The sequence below is a fragment of the Triticum dicoccoides genome, chromosome 6A (genome assembly GCF_002162155.2).
Source record: "Triticum dicoccoides isolate Atlit2015 ecotype Zavitan chromosome 6A, WEW_v2.0, whole genome shotgun sequence".
In the NCBI taxonomy this organism is placed as follows: domain Eukaryota; kingdom Viridiplantae; phylum Streptophyta; class Magnoliopsida; order Poales; family Poaceae; genus Triticum; species Triticum dicoccoides.
In genome coordinates, this window is record NC_041390.1 from 35,298,037 (window position 1) to 35,309,953 (window position 11,917).

General features: G+C 43.6%; 1 long non-coding RNA gene across 1 annotated transcript in view; it reads right to left on the bottom strand.

Annotated features, from left to right (window-relative positions):
• LOC119318953 overlaps nucleotides 1–8,945 on the bottom strand; it is a 10,825-nt gene extending 1,880 nt beyond the window's left edge. The window contains exons 1-2 of the long non-coding RNA XR_005154290.1: nucleotides 7,461–8,945; nucleotides 7,237–7,343 (exon numbers count right to left, since the gene is read on the bottom strand). This is a non-coding gene — a long non-coding RNA (uncharacterized LOC119318953). The remainder of the gene's footprint in view (nucleotides 1–7,236; nucleotides 7,344–7,460) is intronic.
• Nucleotides 8,946–11,917: the final 2,972 nt, after the last annotated feature.

The following is an 11,917-nucleotide window of genomic DNA, read 5'->3' on the forward strand; positions in this document are numbered from 1 at the left end:
TTCAACTACTAAGCACTTACTATAAATAAAATAAAGTAGTACTTACTAAAAATAAACTACTTCTATATATAGTAAAATAAAGTAGTTTTATTAAATCAACTAGTTCAACTACTAAGCACTTACTATAAATAAAATAAAGTAGTACTTACTAAAAATAAACTACTTCTACATATAGTGAAATAAAGTAGTTTTATTAAATCAACTAGTTCAACTACTAAGCACTTACTATAAATAAAATAAAGTAGTACTTACTAAAAATAAACTACTTCTATATATAGTAAAATAAAGTAGTTTTATTAAATCAACTAGTTCAACTACTAAACACTTACTATAAATAAAATAAAGTAGTACTTACTAAAAATAAACTAGTTTAACTAGTTCTATTATTTATCGACCCCCCTCATGTCGAAGTTATCAGTGAGGGGGTATATCGACAACGACATACCTGATAAATAATAAGAAGAGGAAGAAGAAGAAAAAAAGAGGAGAAGAAGAAAGGAATAGAGAAGAAGATCGAAGAAAAAAAGAAGAAAAAAAAGGATAAGAAGAAAGGAATAGAGGAGAAGAAGAAAAATAGAATATTTTCTATTTTTCTTCTTCTCCTCTATTCCTTTCTTCTTCTCCTCTTTTTTCTTTTTGTTTTTTCCTCTTCTTATTTATTTCTCCTCTTATTCCTCTCCTCTTCTTCTCCTTCTTCTTCTCCTTCTTCCACTTCTTATTTTCCTTTTTCCTCTCCTTCTTTTTCTTCTTCTTCTTCCTTCTTCCTTCTTCCTCTTTTCTTCATTTTCCTTATTTTACTTTTTCCTCTACACTAAACTAAAATGCACTAACCTAAAATCGACATCTACTAACAACCTAAATAAAAAATCTGAAAAAACAGGACATATAATCATATATACACACATACATATAATCACACATATACATATAATCTGAAAAAAAAACATCATAGGGGGCGCGGCGGTGACCAGTACAGGGAGGAGGAGGGGATCGGGGCGGCGCTCACAGTGGGCGCAGCGACGGCGTCAATGCAGGGCGCGGCGAAGGCGACGAGGAGGCAGGGCCGGCGGCGGCGGGGCGGGGAAGACAAACTGAATGAAAATTTTCACAAGTGTTGGCTTATATAGACGGAGCATTGGTCCCGGTTCGTGGCACCAACAGGGGCCAATGCCCCTTTTAGTCCCGGTTGGTGACACCAACCGGGACCAAAGGTCTCTTTTCAGTAGCCCAAAGGGCGGGAAGCAGAGGCCTTTGGTACCGGTTGGTGGCACCAACCGGGTTGCACAGCGGAGTGGTCGTGGGAGTTTAGTCCCACCTCGCTAGCTGAGAGAGAGCCGCACCTGTTTATAAGGTGCGGTGCGCCTGAGTTATCGAGCTCCTCTCTAAAGCAGGCTTGCGGGCCTAACCTCTCTATGCATGCCTATGGGCCTACTCGGCCTTCTGTGGGCCTGAATCATGGCCCACCTGGCTGGTTGGGTTTCTAGTCGTATTCAGACCGTGGTGGCCCAGTAGGCAGCATTTTTTTGTTTTTCCAGTTTTTTGTTTTGTTTTTTGCATTATTTTTTTGCATTATTTTTTAATTCTATTTGCTTTTAGGTCACAAAAATTATAAACTTTCTGTTAGTACCATTAATTTTCAAATTTGATTTTTGAGTGATTTTTTCTACTATTTAATATTTCTGTGTTTTATCATTATACTCAATTTCGTAATTTTAGGCTATTTTAAATATCTGTCTTAATGAAAAACAGATTTTGTTATTTTAGTTTGCTATTAAAGTTTCTAACAAAAAATTTCTTTATGAAAATTCCTTTTGCTTTTAATGTTTTGAACAGAAAATTCTTAGATAATTTTAGTTGCATAAATTTTATATAATTTTAGTTTCAAAAATACTAGAGGTTTATAAAAGATTTTTAGTTGATTCCTTTTGCTTTTAGTTGCATAAATTCTTAGAAAATTCTTTTTGCTTTTAATATTTTGAACAGAAAGAGAAACTTTCTACCTTTTTTGAACTTATTTGAACTTCAGGCTTTTTCTGTGTTCAAAATGGACTATTCAACCGGGACCTCATCAATTTTCAACCCTTTCTGACTTCATTTGTTATTTTTCATGCATTTACTGATTTGGTTGAGCTAAATGACCCTGAAATTGAAAAGCATTTCAAATGAACTCCGAAAAGGTTGAAAGTTGGCATGGCATCATCATTTCACCCACATAGCATGTGCAAAAAATTAGAGAGGGTTACGGCAAAAACTGAATGCACTTCGTGTACAAAACGGACAATCTCTTTCGAAGTATTAGGGTTTTATACGGAAACTCGTCTGTTACAAAGGGATTTCATTTTTTTGAACTTCTTTAAACTCCAGACTTTTTCTGTGTTCAAAATGCACCATTCAAAGCCACATCATCAATTTTCAACCCTTTTCTGACTTCATTTGTTATTTTCATGCATTTACTGATATTTTTGAGCTATATGACCCTGAAATTGAAAAGCATTTCATTTCATACCGAAACTCGTCTGTTACAATAGATATTTCATTTCTTCACACGTACCTGAAGTGATATTTTGGATCAAAGGCATCATCATAATAGTTATGGAAATAAAGTCTTCACTTTTTCTTCGGTTGTGTCCTTTTCTTATTGCACCGTAATCATGGATAATCTTCATCGTTTATCAGGATGCTTGGGTCAGCCTTGACTTTGAAGGGAGGAATTTCATAAAACTTTTCATAATCTTCAGACATGTCTGTCTTGCCCTCCACTCCCACGATGTCCCTTTTTCCTGAAAGAACTATGTGACGCTTTGGCTCATCGTATGATGTATTCTCTTCCTTATCTTTTCTTTTTCTCGGTTTGGTAGACATGTCCTTCACATAGATAACCTGCGCCACATCATTGGCTAGGACGAATGGTTCGTCAGTGTACCCAAGATTGTCTAGATCCACTGTTGTTATTCCATACTGTGGGTCTACCTGTACCCCGCCTCCTGACAGATTGACCCATTTGAACTTAAACAAAGGGACCTTAAAATCATGTCCGTAGTCAAGTTCCCATATGTCCACTATGTAACCATAATATGTGTCCTTTCCCCTCTTGGTTGCTGCATCAAAGCGGACACCGCTGTTTTGGTTGGTGCTCTTTTGATTTTGGGCGATTGTGTAAATGTATTCTCATTTATCTCGTATCCTTTGTAAGTCAATACAGTCGAAGATGGTCTCCTGGACAACGAGTACATCTCATCACAAACAGTGTTGTCACCTCTGAGACGTGTTTCCAACCAACTGTTGAAAGTCCTGTTGTGTTCACATGTAATCCAGTCGTCACACTGCTCCAGGTGTTTGGAGCGCAGACTGTTCTTGTGTTCATCGGCATACGGGGTCACCAAGGTAGAGTTCTGCAGAACTGTGTAGTGTGCCTGAGACCAAGAATGCATGTCCCTGCATACTATTGAGTCCCCTCCAAGCGTGCCTTTTCCAGTCCGTCTCCCCTCATACCACGATATAGGGAGACCTATCTTCTTAAGGCCAGGATTGAAGTCAACACAAAACCCAATGACATCCTCTGTATGATGGCCCATGGAGATGCTTCCTTCTGGCCTAGCGCGGTTACGGACATATTTCTTTAGGACTCTCATGAACCTCTCAAAGGGGAACATATTGTATAGAAATACGAGGCCCATAATGACAATCTCGTCGACTAGATGAACTAGAACGTGCGTCATGATATTGAAGGATGGTGGGAACACCAGCTCGAAACTGACAAGACATTGCGCCACATCACTCCTTAGCCTTGGTATGATTTCTGGATTGATCACCTTCTGAGAGATTGCATTGAGGAATGCACATAGCTTCACAATGGCTAACAGACGTTTTTCGGTAGAAGCCCCCTCAATGCAACCGGAAGCAGTTGCATCATCACGTGACAGTCATGAGACTTTAGGTTCTGGAACTTTTTCTCTGGAATATTTATTATTCCTTGTATATTCGACGAGAAGCCAGATGGAACCTTCATACTGAGAAGGCATTCAAAGAATATTTTCTTCTCTTCTTTGGTAAGAGCGTAGTTGGCAGGATCTTCATACTACTTTGGAGGCATGCCGTCTTTTTTGTGCAAACGTGGCAGGTCCTCTCATGCCTCCGGTGTATCTTTTGTCTTCCCATACACGCCCAAGAAGCCTAGCAGGTTCACGCAATGGTTCTTCGTCACGTGCATCACGTCGATTCAAGAGCAGACCTCTAGGTCTTTCCAGTAGGGTAGGTCTCAAAATATAGATTTCTTCTTCCACATGGGTGCGCGTCCCTCGGCGTCATTCGGAACAGCTAGTCCGCCGGGACCCTTTCCAAAGATTACGTGTAAATCAGTCCGCCGGGACCCTTTCCAAAGATTACGTGTAAATCATTGACCATGGCAAGTACGTGATCACCGGTACGCATGGCAGGCTTCTTCCGATGATCTGCCTCATCTTTGAAATGCTTGTCGTTCTTTCGACATTGATGGTTGGTTGGAAAAAATCGACAATGGCCCAGGTACACATTCTTCCTGCATTTGTCCAGGTATATACTTTCGGTGTCAGCTAAACAGTGCATGCATGCATGGTATCCCTTGTTTGTCTGTCCTAAAAGGTTACTGAGAGCGGGCCAATCGTTGACGGTTGCAAACAGCAACACGTGCAGGTTAAATTCCTCCTGTTTGTGCTCATCCCACACACGTACACCATTTCCATTCCACAGCTGTAAAAGTTCTTCAACTAATGGCCTTAGGTACACATCAATGTCGTTGCCGGGTTGCTTAGGGCCTTGGATGAGAACTGGCATCATAATGAACTTCCGCTTCATGCACATCCAAGGAGGAAGGTTATACATATATAGAGTCACGGGCCAGATGCTGTCATTACTGCTCTACTCGCCAAAAGGATTAATGCCATTCGCGCTTAAACCAAACCATACGTTTTTTGGGTCACCTGCAAACTCAGCCCAGTACTTTCTCTCGATTTTCTCCACTGCGACCCATCAGCGGGTGCTCTCAATTTCCCGTCTTTCTTACGGTCCTCTCTATGCCACCGCATCAACTTGGCATACTCTTCGTTTCTAAATAGACGTTTCAACCGTGGTATTATAGGAGCATACCACATCACCTTCGCAGGAACCCTCTTCCTGGGGGCTCGCCGTCAACATCCCCAGGGTCATCTCGTCTGATCTTATACCGCAATGCACCGCATACCGGGCATGCGTTCAAATCCTCGTACGCATCGCGGTTGAGGATGTAGTCATTAGGGCATGCATGTATCTTCTGCACCTCCAATCCTAGAGGGCATACGACCTTCTTTGCTGCTTACGTACTGTCAGGCAATTCGTTATCCTTTGGAAGCTTCTTCTTTAATATTTTCAGTAGCTTCTCAAATCCTTTGTCAGGCACAGCATTCTCTGCCTTCCACTGCAGCAATTCCAGTACGGTACCGAGCTTTGTGTTGCCATCTTCATAATTGGGGTACAACCCTTTTTTGTGATCCTCTAACATGCGATCGAACTTCAGCTTCTCCTTTTGACTTTTGCATTGTGTCCTTGCATCGACAATGACACGGCGGAGATCATCATCTTCGGGCACATCGTCTGGTTCCTCTTGATCTTCCGCAGCTTCCCCCGTTGCAGCATCACCGTATTCAGGGGGCACATAATTGTCATCGTCCTCTTCTTCTTCGATGTCTTCCATCATAACCCCTATTTCTCCGTGCTTCGTCCAAACATTATAGTGTGGCATAAAACCCTTATAAAGCAGGTGGGTGTGAAGGATTTTCCGGTCAGTGTAAGACTTCGTATTCCCACATATAGGGAATGGACAACACATAAAACCATTCTGCTTGTTTACCTCAGCCATTTCGAGAAAATTATGCAGGCTCTTAATGTACTCGGAGGTGTGTCTGTCACCGTACATCCATTGCCGGTTCATCTGCGTATTATATATAATTATGTGTGTCAAAAGTAAGAGAATTAGACAAGTATCTATCTAAAGTAAGAATTTTTTTTCTTTCAGAAAGAAGATAAGAACAAGAGGCTCACCACGCTGGTACCGACGACGAGATCGGCGCGGGCAATTGACGGCGGTGAAGACGGGGATGGGGCATGACGGACCGCTAAACCTAGACAAATCTTGGGAAAAATGGAGCTCGGAAGTCGAGCTTCGAAAGGAGAGAGCTTAACTAGTGTGGCTTGGGCATTTCATCGAACACCTCATGTGCATAGGAGGTGAGCTAGAGCACCCAAATGCCCTCCCCTCGCCGGCCAGAAAAAACAGGGCACTGTGGGGTGCTTTGCTGCGGCGATGAGGTAATATATAGGCAACTCATTTGTCCCGGTTAATGGCTGGAACCGAGACTAAAGCTCCCCCTTCTGTCCCGGTTCTAGGCACCAACCGGGACCAATGTATGTGGGCCAAGAGCGAGGACCATTGGTCCCGGTTCGTGCCTAGAACAAGGACAAATGGGTCCAGACGAACCGGGCCGACACCCACGAGGCCCCGGCCGGCCCCCTGGGCTCATGAACCGGGACGAATGCCCCCCATGGTTCCCGGTTCATGCAGAATCGGGACTAATGGGCTGGCCAGGCCCGAACCAAAGCCCTGTTTTCTACTAGTGATAAGGCTTAAATGGATGACCATCTCGCAGCCCATTTTTCAAATATTAGTTTTTTCATTTCTTAGGATTAACTTGTATTGTTCTTAAAAAATATATATATATATAACTAGATGACACCTCGCACGTTGTTGCGGGACTTAGTAGCATATAAGAGATGCAAAAGTGTGGTAATATTTGTAGCCTTCACAATACAAAAACACGGGGATATAAAATTGATGACCTTCTTTTCTTATTAGATAGTAGAAAGTTACAAATCAACCGCCTTACAATTATATATTAATCATGGCAGTGGATTGCTACATGCATGCAGTATTTTGGCCCGCTAATTGTACTTTTGTGAATATAATAGTGACATTTGGGCAAAAAGTGCCATGGTTAATTAGCTACATAGAAGCTTAGACATCATTTGCAAATTGTATTCACAAATTGAGAATAAAATGACCCATTAACGTAAGGCAGAGATTATTTGAAATGTAAAGGATTTAGCAAGTAAAGCAGTCATGTTTTCCAGTTACAGGACTTTTTATTGCAACATTTTGCCATTGTCCGTAATACAAAAGAAAATAAAGCAACAAATCAGAACATGCGTATACAATTTCCAACGTACCAGCACGGCGAAGGAGGCTTCCGCGGGAGAAAGTGTACACGGCATGTCACATGTAGCGCCACGGCGCAGGAGGCGACCGTGGTACAGAACAGCCTGGTCACGCCTCTCTGTCAAACGGATGTTGAAACATGAGCTGGGCTATTGTTTCAGTGCTTTGGCGAAAATTATAACCAGAAACCAAATGTGTAAAGTTCAGTGTGAGGAGAAGAAATCAGCAGCAATACCGCGGATCACTGTCATGCATAGACATGGAGCAGTAGGTTTGGAACTAAAGCACCAACAGACATACACCCCACAGTGGCATCAGATCAACACGGTTGAGGCCTGCCAGGAAGAATATGAAGAGAGGAATTCCACGGAAAAAGAACTATGGTAACAATGTCATGCCTGGCGTCGCCTCCTCTCGCGACACAGGGGGCAACCCTAGCTGCGCCGCCAGGCTACCCCGCCTCTCCTCCCTCGCTGCGCCGCTGCCGGAGGGGATGCCGGAGAAGCCCGCGCGTACCCCAGGGAAGGCGGCGGCGGGGCGGTTTCTGCTGTCGGCGACCCTTGGTCGCGCATCTGGGGGCGCTCGGGTGTCTGGTGGCGGGTGTCCGGCCGGCGTCGGGTGGCCGGCGCGTGCTGCTCGAGGGGCGGCGTCCCTCTCGGCGGCAGGGCCGCCCTTGGCCGGAGCTCGGTGGTGGCTGCACACCAGCGTTTGGGGGGACTGGATCTGGGCCTTCGGGCCACGTCCTCCTCTGGTCGGGATGGCTCCTCTGCTCTCCCCGGCCGTGGGGGCGTGGTCCCAGCGGGCCGAGCGCCGGTGGTGCCAGCCAGGGCGCTCGTTGGAGGCACCCTGCTGATTCTCGGGCGGGATCCTGGTCCCGGCGAGTGAGGCAGCGGGAGTGGGTGTGTTGGTGGTGTTTGGTGGAGGCTGGAGCTGTCAGGGAGTCTGCGTTGTGCTCGTGGATCTGCAAGTGGGAGGTCGCCGAGGCAGCGCCTCCAGGGCGAGGTAGTGCTGAGCGGTGTGCTGGCCGTGTGGACGGCAGTACACGGCCGGTGGCGCGAGCAAGGGTGGCTTCAGCTGATGCACGGGGTGCCGGATCTGACCACATGTTGGATCTGGCTCCTGTGGTGGTGGTCTGGCTCGGGTTGTGATTGGAGGTGCAGTGCCGGGTGAAGACCTTGTTGTCGGTTTTTGGGCCGGGGCAGGTAACGACGGTGTTTGCGGGCGCCGCTTCCTTCTTGAAGGCGTCACTGAGGCTTTCCTGCTCGCTCCACTACGCAAGAATGCTCGGAAAAAACCCATGATCCCGTGGGATCGGAGGATGATGGCGACACGCGTCACACCTCTTGGGGCATCGTTCTAGGAGCTTCTTACCGGCCAGAGGAACCAATGGTAGATAGGGATGTCGTTCGTGCTGCTTGGTCGTGTCCGTTCGACAATGAGGGCGGTTTGGCTTCTATGGCAACGATGACGGTGGTGAGCATCGCCGGAGGCGTGGCATTGGTCATGGTAGTCGGCTCTTCTCCGACGTGTCCTTAAGTTTACCTCGGCTGCTTGTTGCTGCGAAGTCGAAGCTGTGGGGCGGGGCTCCGGTGGTGTACGATGACAGGTGACAGGTGGTCCGTTCGGTGTTCTTCTGCGACGCCAACCTTGCTTTGTTTCTCCGTAGTTCTTCGCCGGAGTCAGAGCTGTGTAGGCTCGCTGTGGGTGGATGGCGTTCCGCCTTGTAAGTGTAGTGTTGTTCTGCAGCCAATAGGGTTGCCGTTTTTCTTTTTCTTTGATCTTCGGATCCTCCTCATGTTGTTCTTCTGCTGCTTTCTGTTAAATCTAATTGAAGCCAGCTATTTGCTGGATCTTTCAAAAAAAAAAACAATGTCATGCCTCCTCGTTTCGAAATCTTCATCTAGGGGGCCTGCGAGGGAGGTACTACTTGATTGGGACGATAGTGACATGCTAGATCTGAGAAGATGTGCAGCAATACAAAGCATCTGTACACCCTCATTTGTTTTTGGACGTGGAGTTTGTGGCATTGGCTTAGCCTTGCAGGAGGCTGTAGCGGAGGAAGGAGAGAGAGAGGTCGAGGAGCCCTGAAGAGCAAACATGCTGACTCCACCAGAGGTAGGAACGGGTATTTGAAGTAGGCAAAGAGACACAGAAGTGGATTTGAATGGTGGAGATCATTAAGAAATGTAACTCCAGGAATTTCGTGCTTGCATCGTGGTAGCCGTTAAGAAAAGAACTCAAGGGATTTCGTTTTTGCATGGTGGAAGCCATTAAGAAAAGAAACTCAAGGGATGTACCAACCAATGACAATTGATGGGTGTCTCTCCCGGTCAGTTTCAAATGCATTTGTGGCCGACATACAATGAGTTAGTACATACGATGACATGCACATATCAATGGAACGTGGGTTAGCTGGTTCATGGGCGGGTTGCTGGCCCAAAAAAGTGACGATGTGGCGGCATGCAAAGGTAGGAAAATTAGGTAGTGGGGGAGATGGCATGTGTGGGGCTTGCATGATGAGGTGGATAGGCTGCATGTCAAGAGAAATAGATAGTGGGGATGAACTATTTAGGTATTATACAAATTGGAATTATGTTGTATTATGTAAATTATGAATAATGTAAATAAAAGGAAATGATTTATTCAAAATAAATTTCATGCACTTTATCAAATATCTTTATTACAAATAGTTCATGTAATTCTAAAATAATGTTCATATAATTCTAGTAAATTTTCTTATTTAAAATAATATTCATTTAATTATATATATGTAAATGGTAATATAATATGTTTATATAAGTAAAATAATACTTATGTTTTAATATATATATATATATATTATAGTATTTTTCATGAATTATTAAAATATTTTAATGATTCAGAAAAACATTCATCTATTCATGTATTTTTAGGCTATATGCATGTATTAACTTTGAGCGAAATATTAGTATTTATTTCGTGCAAAAAGAGAAATATTATCATTTAAACTAATGTTTCGTGTAATTATAAAAATTGTAAATGTATTATTTGAATATATATGTATATAACTAAAATTATAAAAGTATTTTTTGAATTAAAAAACTAACATGTAAAAATGGGCCGTGGTAACTGCAGCGGTGCTGCATAAGCCCCATGTGCGGTTTCTCAAAAAAAAAACATGTGCGTGTCTGCTCATACAATATTAGGCCTTGCTGTCGAATATGGACAGCATGTAATACTTACTGTGGTGGCTAGGTTGCCTTCTTGTCTGGTCCAGGTTGCTTGTTCGACCCATTGCAGACAGAATTTTTCATATGAATTTCCTATTCATATTGTTTCATAACGAGTGGGCCCCAAGAGAGACAAACTTACGTTTGTGAGCTTTTTTTAGAAAAAAAAAACAAGAGGCTTTTTCCTGAAAGAAAAAAAATCAAGGTGTTTTTTGCAAAAAAATCAGGCCACATTCCTTCGCCTCGTCTCCCATTCACTTATGGGTGGCCCCCGCGCCTTTTTAGCGTGCCCATCAGCATCATATACATATACAGACGTGATTAGCATCGTAGATGCATACCCAAGCAAAGTATTTTCACCGGTTCAATGTATCCCACAAGTTTTAGTACCAAACTGACTTTTCTCGCCAAGTTCAGACAGCGGTGGTATAATTGACTACTGGTTGTACGTAGAAGTGAGGGCATTTTGGTCCATGTATAAAATATGAGAATAAATACGTATAGGTATTTGATTCTTATATAATACTTACTGTCGTGGCTAGGTTGCCTTTGTTGTCTGGTCCAGGTTGCTTGTTCGACCCATTGCAGACACAATTTTTCATATGAATTTCCTATTCATATTGTTTCATAACGAGTGCGCCCCAAGAGAGACAAACTTATGTTTGTGAGCCTTTTTTAGAAAAAAAACAAGAGGCTTTTTCTTGAAAGAAAAAAATCGAGGTGTTTTTTGCAAAAAAATCAGGCCACATTCCTTCGCCTCGTCTCCCCATTCACTTATGGGTGGCCCCCGTGCCTTGTTGGCGTGCCCATCAGCATCATATACATATACAGACGTGATTAGCATCGTAAATGCATACCCAAGCAAAGTATTTTCATCGGTTCAATGTATCCCACAAGTTTTAGTACCAAGTTCAGACACCGGTGGTGTAATTGACTACTGGTTGTACGTAGAAGTGAGGGCATTTTGGTCCACGTATAAAATATGAGAATAAATATGTATAGGTTTTTGATTCTTATATAATGCTAACATCCGGAATTTACTTAGTCGTATGAGGATGACAGATCTGGAGTTCGATGGCGTGTCTGAGGTGTTGCACCAGTCTGATTCGTTCAACGGTAATGGTTTCGCTGGTGAGCCACATTGAAGGTCTGCAAAGCTGCATATCAGCGATGGAGCCGCTTCGAGCTCGGGTGTGAAGGTGATCCGTCAAAATTTTCCTTTGGTGGCTGTTATGGTGGTCCCAGAGCCAGGTGACGGGCATTGGTGTCACGTCGAGAGGTTTCTTCGGTCTTGATTGTAATTTCACTTCTTGGCTGTTGTTCCTTTGTGCAAAGGCTTTGCTGTCTTTTCAGTTTTGTTAGGTCAGTTTGTACGTGACTTGTACTATGATCCTTATGATATAAATGAGACACATATTACCATGCAAAAAAGTTAATGGCATATTCTGTTTTTTAAACTTAAATGGCATATTCTGTTAAAAGC